A 10,622-nucleotide genomic window follows, 5' to 3' on the forward strand; every position below is an offset into this window, starting at 1 on the left:
TTTGTTGGTCGACTCGACTTCAACACGAGTAGTCTACCTGCCGCTTCGGGAGACAAAGGCGGCCGGGCATGGGGCTGGCCACCCACCCCATCGTGTGCCGTGCCGGCCTTCATATGTGCTTTGCCTCGCTTGCAGCACTTGCCCCAATAGTCTGTTGAGGGTTTACGGGGCATATTTGTCTTTTGGCTCTTTCGTAAAAGTCACGTAGGTGACAAAAATAATAAAATAAAATGAAAAATAAAAATTAGAAATAACTAAATTCAATCACGACGTTTCGACTGCAACCAAGCAATCATCATCAGGTGTGAAAACTACAGCGAGAATCAAAGAGTTTGGGTGATCTGTTTACCCGTCTTGTACTTCGCGCTCCTATCGAGTTGTTGTTGTTGATGTTTGTTGTTGGCAACGTTCTTAGCCGCCCCCCCAACTGGACATCCGTGACGAAATCAAGAGCTTTGCAGCTCATCAGATTCCCCCTGCAGTTTAAACAAGTGCTCCTATTCCCACAACACGCATTGGGTGACTCTCACGGGGCGAAACCTACACCAGAGGTCGCAACCGGGTACCCGATACCCGTACCCTACCCGATACCCGGTTACCCGTACCCGGCCAGGTACGGGTAGCCGTTTGCGACTCTGGTGCGGCCGGGTACGGGTACGGGTAAAGGCCGTGAGTCACTGGTGAGTAACCGTTTGTCACTCATTTCGGGTAGGGTAGGGACCGGGTACCCGTACCCGCGGGTACGGCTACGGGTACCCATTTGCGACCCTGGTGCGGCCGGGTACGGGTAAGGAATCAAAACCCGTTTGCGACCTCTGGCCTATGCCGTCGTTGCACGTTAAAGACCCCCGTGACGTCCCCTCGAGGAGGAGCTGCCCCGTTGCGAGGCGGCGGCGTTCGATCAGGGACCCCCACGGCTCCCATACCCCCATGCCGACTGTGACCACTTGCTATAGCAGCAACCTTTAGACGATGAGTGAGACTTGGGTGATGGTCTTGCCGGCTAAACAATAGTAGTGAGCGAATATAAATATAGAGCGAGAGCACGAAGCAACATCACAGACCCCGGCCATCCTCGCCCCAGCGTACCTTGACACATGCGTACCTGTGTACATGTGACGAGGTGTACACCTATACACATGCACACCTGTGTACAGGTGTACAGGTGTACACCTATACACATGCACACCTGTGTACAGGTGACGAGGTGTACACCTATACACATGCACACCTGTGTACATGTGACGAGGTGTACACCTATACACATGCACACCTGTGTACAGGTGACGAGGTGTACACCTATACACATGCGTACCTGTGTACGTGTACAGGTGTACACCTATACACATGCACACCTGTGTACAGGTGACGAGGTGTACATCTGTGTACAGGTGTACAGGTGTACAGGTGTACACCTATACACATGCACACCTGTGTACAGGTGACGAGGCGTACACCTGTGTACAGGTGTGTGCAGGACCGTCCATGGGGGGGGGGGGCAAATCCCACCGCGTGCCCCGCCCCCCAACGCCTTCCAACTAAACCGGAAGTAGTACATCAGACACCGCGACGTCAAAACGCTCCCCCTCCCCCCAAGGCGCGGGGCACGGGGCGGTCGCCTCGATTCGATGTGCACCCTAGGGACATTGCCTTCCCCTCCCACGTAACCCCCCCCCCACACAACCCCACCCCCACACACAGCCCCCCCCCCCCCCACACGGCCCCCCCACCCAGGTCAACACTGCCCATGCACGCGAGTCGGGAGTCGATCCCCGGTGTCGCCCCTCTTCCCTACCCATCGTACCCTGCGACCTCCCTTCGACCCCGCCCGCCGGGGTTCGACCCCAGGTCGAGGCGCCGCAGGGGCCGGGGCAAGCAGCACCCCCAGCGGGGTCCGTGGACTGGAGCCCCCCGCCACGAGTCGCCCCACAGGCCCCCCGAGGCCTCGCAGACCCCCAAGGAGTCCGAGTGGAGGGGCGGTTCGCCTCCCGAAGCGCCCCGATCGGTCTCACACCTCGCCCGAAATACCACTCGGGGTTGATGTCTGAGCCTGTGGGCAAGAGGCACAGGTTCACCCCCACTCACTCGCTCATCCATCCGCTCACTCATCCATCCACTGACTCATCCACCCACTCACTCATCTACCCACCCACCCGCTCGCCCACCCACCCACCCACCCGCTCGCCCACCCACCCACCCACCCACCCGCTCGCCCACCCACCCACCCACTCGCTCGCCCACCCACCCACCCACCCGCTCGCCCACCCACCCACCCACCCGCTCGCCCACCCACCCACCCACCCGCTCGCCCACCCACCCACCCACCCGCTCGCCCGCCCACCCACCCACCCACCCGCTCGCCCACCCACCCACCCACCCGCTCGCCCACCCACCCACCACCCGCTCGCCCACCCACCCACCCACCCGCTCGCTCGCCCGCCCGCCCCGCCCACCCACCCACCCACTCGCTCGCCCACCCACTCGCTCACCCACCCACCCACTCCCTCGCTCGCCCACCCACTTGCTCGCTCACCCCACCCGCTCACACCACCCACCCACTCCCTCGCTCGCCCACCCACTTGCTCGCTCACCCACCCGCCGCCTCTCACTCACCCACCCACCCGCTCGCTCACTCACTCAACCACCCCCATCCACTCACCCACCCCAACCACCAACCCAGCTCCACCCACCAACCCACACCCACTCTCCTCCCCCCGCTCTCCGACCCACCCACCCAAAGACAAAGATCCCCGTATAGCCTGTAGCAGACTGTTGGGGCAAGTGCTGTTAGCGAGCACCTATGAAGGCCGGAACGGCACACGAGGGGGTGGGTGGCCAGCACCACGCCCGACCGCCTTTGTCTCCCCCAGTCACGATGTTTACACGCCGCACCAGGTACTCGTTTTGAGGCTGAGTCGACCTAGGGGACGCTTCAAATGTAAAGTCATGGAGGTTGTCGGTCGACTGCTCTTTAAATGAACCTCAGTTCTGTTACGTTTCGAGAGTCAGTCCCCGCTCTCATCCTCGGACATGGTAACGTGGACAAGCCCAGCGCTGAGCCGCGCCACGCAAACAGCCTCGTCGCTCCTCCTGCTACAGTCTGTGGATCAAGGCAGCCTCCCCTCCCCCCCCTGTAGCCCCCCCCCCCCCTGTAGCCCCTCCCCCCCCCCCCTGTAGCCCCTCCCCCCCCCCCCTGTAGCCCCTCCCCCCCCCCCCCTGTAGCCCCTCCCCCCCCCCTGTAGCCCCTCCCCTCCCCCCCTGTAGCCCTCCGCCCCCCCTGTAGCCCTCCCCTCCCTCCCCCCCTGTAGCCCTCCCCTCCCTCCCTCCCCTCCCCTCGTAGCCCCTCCCCCCTGTAGCCCCTCCCCTCCCCCTGTAGCCCCTCCCGTGATCCCTCAGCACCTCTAGCGCGGCTAGCCCCCTCCCTCTCTCTCTCTCGCATCGCTCCGTGTGCACCGCTCTTGTGAGCTGTGCCACTCAAACGAAGGCGTTGTCTCTCTACACACACACACACACTCTACACATACACACACACACCTCTACACACACACACACCTCTACACACCTCTACCACACACCACCTCTACACCACACATCTCTACATACACACACACACCTCTACACCTCTACACACACACACACACATCTCTACTACACACACACACCTCTACACACACACAATCTCTATTCTACATCACACAATTCTACATTCACACAAATCTCTAATTCTACATTCACACAAATCTCTAATTCTACATTCACACAAATCTCTAATTCTACATTCACACAAATCTCTAATTCTACATTCACACAAAATCTCTAATTCTACAATTCACACAAATCTCTAATTCTACATTCACACAAATCTCTAATTCTACATTCACACAATCTCTACTTCTACATTCACACAAATCTCTAATTCTACATTCACACAAATCTCTAATTTTAACATTCACACAAATCTCTAATTCTACATTCACACAAATTCTAATTCTACACTCCACAAATCTCTAAGTTACATTCACACAAATCTCTAATTCTACACTCACACAAATCTCTAATTCTACACTCACACAAATCTCTAATTCTACATTCACACAAATCTCTAATTCTACATTCACACAAATCTCTAATTCTACATTCACACAAATCTCTAATTCACACCAATCTCTAATTCTACATTCACACAAACTCTCTAATTCTACATTCACACAGATCTCTAATTCTACACTCACACAAATCTCTATTCTACACTCACACAAATCTCTAATTCTACACTCACACAAATCTCTAATTCTACATTCACACAAATCTCTAATCTACATTCACACAAATCTCTAATTCTACATTCACACAAATCTCTAATTCTACATTCACACAAATCTCTAATTCTACATTCACACAAATCTCTAATTCTACATTCACACAAATCTCTAATTCTACATTCAACACAAATCTCTAATTCTACACACACAAATCTCTAATTCTACATTCACACAAATCTCTACACACACACAAATATCTCTCTCGACATACACACACAAATCTCTATTTCTACACACACACAAATCTCTAATTCTACATTCACACAAATCTCTAATTCTACATTCACGACAAAATCTCTAATTCTACATTCACACAAATCTCTACACACACACAAATATCTCTCTCGACATACACACACATATCTATTTCTACATACACACACAAATCTCTATCTCGACATACACACACATATCTCTCTCTCTACACACACACAAATCTCTCTCGACATACACACACACAAATATCTATTTCTACATACACACACAAATCTCTATCTTGACATACACACACATATCTCTCTCTACACATACACAAATCTCTCTCGACATACACACACAAACCTCTCTCGACATACATACACAAATCTCTCTCGACATACACACACAAATCTCTCTCGACATACATACACAAATCTCTCTCGACATACACACACAAATCTCTCTCGACATACACACACATATCTCTCTCTACACATATACAAATCTTTAGTTCTATATCCACACACAAATCTCTATCTCGACATACACACACACACAAATCTCTATCTCGACATACACACACACATATCTCTCTCTACACACACACAATCTCTCTCGACATACACACACACATATCTAGTTCTACATACACAAATATCTCTCTCTACCCACACACACAAATGTTTCTCTACACGTACACAAATCTCTATCTCTACATACACACACAAATATCTGGCCAGCACCACGCCCGACCGCCTTTGTCTCCCTAGTGGCGATGTTTACACACCGCACCAGGTACTCATTTGAAGCTGAGTCGACTAGGGGAGGCCCAGGACCGGTTCAGATAATCGTCACTGGTGTTGGCCGTGAGCGGAATCGAACTCGGGTCGCCGGGTTCATAGCGCAGCGCGCTAACCACTACACTACCGCTCCCCACACACACACACATCTATATATACACACACAAATCAACAATTACATTGCCTTAGACCCGGCCTAGGACTCGGAACCCGTACGCGTGGCTCACCGGCATTGCTGGCGGAACGGGCCGCGACGACAGGGCTAAGTAGACGCGTCTGCTGCTGCTGCAGCTGCAGCTGATGATGATGATGATGTTGCTGGGAAGATGCTGATGACGACGCTGCTGATGATGATGATGCTGCTGCTGCTGATGTTGCCGTTGAGGGCACGAGAAGAGACAGAGCCGACACCACGGCGAGGAGACGCCGGGAGCGGATCGAACCCCGGGACACCACGAGCTGCCAGCCGACCTGGGTCAGGGTGCGAACCCAGGTAGGGGTTAACTCTCAACACTGGGTGAAAGTTGGTGCGTGGTGAGAAACGTTAGGTCCGACTGGACTTCTTTCGCACCGTACGCAAAGCCGACCGCGCGGATTCGTTTGCTGCCGTGTTGTTGCGGTGAGCATATCTCGAGAGATGGAGGGTGCTTTGGCCTACTCTTCCACGCTGCGTCTTGAGATAATCGTCGTAATTTCAACTTGGTAAGGTGCCGTGCTGTACTGGCTCGCTGACTTTATAAACTGGCACCATAATGTAAACTTAATTTGGAGCTTTCGTGACTGCAGGAATTACTCTTTGGTTCTTTCGGTAAAGTCACGTATAAAGAGAAAATAATAAATGAAATACGAGCATACGACGTTTCGATTGCAACGCAAGCAATCGTCATCGGGTAAAATGAAATAGAAACACAAATCTAGTATACTTAGAGATGTAATGTAATACAACAGAGAGTCGGAAAACATAACAGTCAACACCCTACCTGGTTGATTACGTTCTTCCTGAGAATGCTAAATGTGTATGTTTCATGTTAGCGGGTAAGGCCCACTCACCTGTGGAGCTCTTTCTCAGAAGCGACCTGGCCGCAAAAGATGGCTCAACGAAAGTGGCTTAGTCACGATCATCGTCATCACGTGGACATGTATAGCAGCAGCCAAATACTCTAACACGCGTGGTGATGCCGATTCCAAATGTGGAGGGGAAAAACCGGAGGAACCGGGGAAAACTTCACGTGAACACGGAGAGAGAGAGAGAGAGAGACACGCAAACTCCAAATATACAGCAGCAGGCGTCAGGGTCGGGTTCGAACCCACGACCTCATGCACACCAGGCGAGGTAGTTAACATCTCCTCGCCACCATGATGATGAGAGAGACACGCAAACTCCAAATATACAGCAGCAGGCGTCAGGGTCGGGATCGAACCCACCACCTCCTGTAGACCAGGCGAGGGAGTTAACATCTCCTAGCCACCATGATGATGAAAATGCAAATGACATTCTATCTAATTAGATATTGCTAACTTGCAGTCCTTTCTCAGTCCACTGCTGGATGAAGCCACCCCTCCCCCCACGACCACGGCGTGTCGGTCATGGAGGGGGTCGTTTGACCATACTTCACCAGACGGGTCAATGGCCCCAGAACCAGCTCGCCACCACCGATGCTTGCCGCGACCGGGGATCAAACTCAGGTGTGGAGCGAGTTCGCTGATCATTACAAACGCTGCTTCCAATTAATTGAGCCGTGTGAAAGGTCTTCATTGGCACCTGTTAGGTTGTTAGCTACTAGGTAGCTACCTGCTCGGTCGCTGTTCACGAAACCAACACGCGAACTGGCCCCTAACCGCGTGCCAGGCTAGGTGCACCCGTCACCACTCACCCGTTCGTGCTGCTCGCGTCCATTGCGCGCGTCAGCTGGGACCTCGTCCACGTGGTGCGAGGGAAATTGGCAATTACGCAGAGCCCCGAGGCATATATACACAGGTGTACACACACACGCACTATACCTGTGTACACGTGTGTGTGTACGTGTGAGTGTGTCAACGTGTAGTGTGTGCGCACGTCTCTGTGTGTGCGTACGTGTGAGTGTATGTGTGTACGTCTGTGTGTGAGTGTGTGTGGGTGTGCTTTCAAGTGTCACGCAGGCGAAAATAAATCGGACAACAACAAAAAACCACCGCGTGCTTTTTCTGCCTTTTATCTCAAAACATCTTTTGCGTGGTTGAGACCAATTAAGACGTCTGCGTAGGAAACACACGCAGAGAGAGAGAGAGGGAAAAAAATGAACACATCAATTGGACTGCACCGTATCTCCGTGAGAGTTTTCTACAAACAGCCCACTTAGGCCACACACACACACCCACACACACCCACACACAGACACACACGCACCAACACCCACACACAGACACACACACGCGCGAGCCACGTGCGAGTCTGCGTCTTACCTCCGCTGGACGGATTAATTAAGAGACATTCCTGAGCCTCGCTCGCTCGCACCAAAGGACAAAGATCCCCTCTCGGATATTCCGAAACGGACTTTTTATTTTTTGTCAAAATTTTGTTCGGGGCAGGTGCCGTGCCGAGAGTTACCGCGCATGCGACGGGGTCCGACGAGCCAATCGAACGCTGTCAGATGCGCGACGCGGCCGTCTGGAACGCTCTCCCCCCCCCCTTCCAATATTAGGAAGCCGCTGTGGGAGCCGTGACGCACTCTAAAATCGTCGTCATCCACATGAACAAAACTCGTCTCTTGAGAAGAGATTTTTTTTGCGTGTTTGGTTTGTTGTTCCTTCCCCCGCACCTCCGGTTAGCGCGGCTGGCTACGTACGGTGCAAAAGAAGTTCAGCGTACATGCATAGAGCACACGATGTTTGCACATGATCCAGCCAACGCAGCCTTGCCTGCCGGAGGAGCTCACCGATGGGACTTTGCCCAGATCTGTCAAGGATTTGTGAGCTCCTCACACAATCCAGCCTGGTTAAACCCAGGATGGATCGCAGGCAGGCCAGCTTAAATGTTTCCAACCGGCAAAGATGCTCCAGGTACTCAGTTGAGGCTGAGTCCACCTAGGAGAGGCCCAGGACCGGTTCAGATAATCTTCACCGGTGGTGGCCGTGAGCGGGAATAGAACTCGGGTCGCCCGGTTCGTTGCGCACACACACTCACAGACACAGACAACAACAAGCGCCATTCGCCACTAAGTGGCGGTGACGTCACCACGACGCCCGCTGGCAGGAGGGCACGGGGCAGACCCAGGTGCCACGGGTCGACTGACTGAGATGACCGAGATGACTGGCTGATGCACCACCTGTGCCCCCTACTGTGCCAACTTGCTGTGCTTTAGTCACCTGGCGCTCCGCTCGTTGTTATGAGCGTCGCTCCTCGCCCTCTGTTGTTGTTGGAGGGCGACTGCCTCCAACTGCCCAGCAGCGTCCTTCATGAGCCTCCTCCACAGAGGCCGATCTTGACACCGCTGGTACCAGTCATCGGCAAGTCCACTCAGCTCCACGTCATCTTGTACCACATCACTCAATTTCTTCTCCCCCGTGCCGCGCCCGTTTAGCCCCCTCGATCCGGCCGAACAAAAGCTGTCTAGGCATGCGGTGATTGGGCATGCGGTCTACATGGCCCAGCCAACGCAGCCTTGCCTGCCGGAGGAGCTCACCGATGGGACTTTGCACAGATCTTTCAAGGATTTGTGAGCTATTCACACAATCCAGCCTGGTTAAACCCAGGATGGATCGTAGGCAGGCCAGCCTAAATGATTCTAACCGGCGAAGATGCTCGGAGCGACAGACCAGGTGAGACACTCGCACACACCCATACACTCACACACACAGACACAGACACTCACACACACAGACAAACACACACAGACACACAAAGACACTCACTCACACACAGACACTCACACACACAGACTCAAACACACGATACTCACACAGACACTCACACACACACTCGCACACACACAGACACTCACACACAGACACAAACACACAGATAGACACTCACTCACACACAGACACTCACACACACAGACACTCACACACAGACACACACACACACAGACACTCGCACACACCCGGACACTCACACACACAGACACTCACACACACACAGACACTCACACACATAGACACAAACACACACAGACACACAAATACACTCACTCACACACTCAAACACACACAGACACACACACTCGCACACACACAGACACTCACACAAACACACACAGACACTAGGACACACACAGACACACACACACTCGCACACACACAGACACTCACACAAACACACCAGACACTAGGACACACACACAGGCTCGGATCCACACACACACGCTCACGATTAATTGAACGCGACTTCAAAGCCACCGAGCTCATTAGGGTGGGGGAAAATGTGCCTTAAGTTGTCTCGCGCACAAGCTCAGACACACAACACAACCTACACGGGGGACACAACCGACCTACAACAGACTCATCTTCTTGGTTCTTTCGGTAAAGTCACGTAGAAGGGAAATAATGAACTAATAAAAATAAAACATAATAAAATAATTCTCACGACGTTTCGGCCACAACGCAAGCGCCCGAGGACGGCTGCTTGCGTTGTGGCCGAAACGTCGTGAGAATGATTTTATTATGTTTTATTTTTATTGTTTTTATTTTCCCTTCTACGTGACTTTACCGAAAGAACCAAGGAGATGAATCCCTGCAGTCACGAAAGAAGCTTTAAATCGAACCTACAACAGACTGTTGGGGCAAGTTCAGTGAACGAGCAACCGGCCACGAAGGCCACCACGCCGGACCGTCTTTGTCTCTCCAACGCTGATGTTGAACACACCGCACCAGGCACTCAATTAAGGCCGAGTAGAGGCTGAGATTCGCTCGGGACCTGTCCGGATTGCGTGTTTTTGTTGTTGTTGCTTGTAAAGGGTTCCACATTTGGCAATGCAGAGAGATTGGGAGGGGATTTTGAGCCCGATGAACATTACGCGTTGGCGGCGTTCTTCCGGGGTCGCCGTTCTTTCGGGGTCGCTGTTCTTTTGGGGTCGCTGTTCTTTCGGGGTCGCTGTTCTTCCGGGGTCGCTGTTCTTTCGGAGTCGCTGTTCTTCCGGGGTCGCCGTTCTTTCGAAGTCGCTGTTCTTTCGAAGTCGCTGTTCTTCCGGGGTCGCCGTTCTTTCGGGGTCGCCGTTCTTTCGCGGTCGCCGTTCTTTCGGGGTCGCCGTTCTTTCGGGGTCGCTGTTCTTTCGGGGTCGCTGTTCTTTCGGGGTCGCTGTTCTTTCGGGGTCGCTGTTCTTCG

General features: G+C 53.1%; 1 pseudogene; it reads left to right on the plus strand.

Moving 5' to 3' along the window:
* Nucleotides 1-930: 930 nt before the first annotated feature.
* The window catches only part of LOC133358253 (arf-GAP with GTPase, ANK repeat and PH domain-containing protein 3-like), a 15,501-nt pseudogene continuing 5,809 nt past the window's right edge, over nt 931-10,622 (plus strand).

Source organism: Lethenteron reissneri, chromosome 61 (assembly GCF_015708825.2).
Source record: "Lethenteron reissneri isolate LAM-NWPU_2019-01 chromosome 61, ASM1570882v1, whole genome shotgun sequence".
In the NCBI taxonomy this organism is placed as follows: domain Eukaryota; kingdom Metazoa; phylum Chordata; class Hyperoartia; order Petromyzontiformes; family Petromyzontidae; genus Lethenteron; species Lethenteron reissneri.